The sequence below is a fragment of the Phytophthora parasitica genome, assembly GCF_000247585.1.
Source record: "Phytophthora parasitica INRA-310 unplaced genomic scaffold supercont2.65, whole genome shotgun sequence".
Lineage (NCBI taxonomy): Eukaryota > Oomycota > Peronosporomycetes > Peronosporales > Peronosporaceae > Phytophthora > Phytophthora nicotianae.
Genome location: NW_008649051.1, coordinates 30,133 through 30,407, shown reverse-complemented (window position 1 = coordinate 30,407; position 275 = coordinate 30,133).

Below are 275 nucleotides of genomic sequence, written 5' to 3'. Positions count from 1 at the left end.
TTTTTTTTACTTACTTTTTAATTCCTACAGTTACGGTTTTTTTGTGGAACATCTATTAGGTGGACCCAAAGAAAAAAACTAACAACATAAACTGGTGGGGACAGATTCATCAACGTCTTGTAGACTACAAGTTGCGCACGTTGGCGGTTACCGCAATTCGTAGCAAAGGTAAACCCATTCGTGCTAAACTCGTAGCAGACGTTAACCCATGCGTGCTAAATTGTTCGCCATAAGGTCAGAAAGAATGTGCCCAACGGTATATACATGTTCAGTGA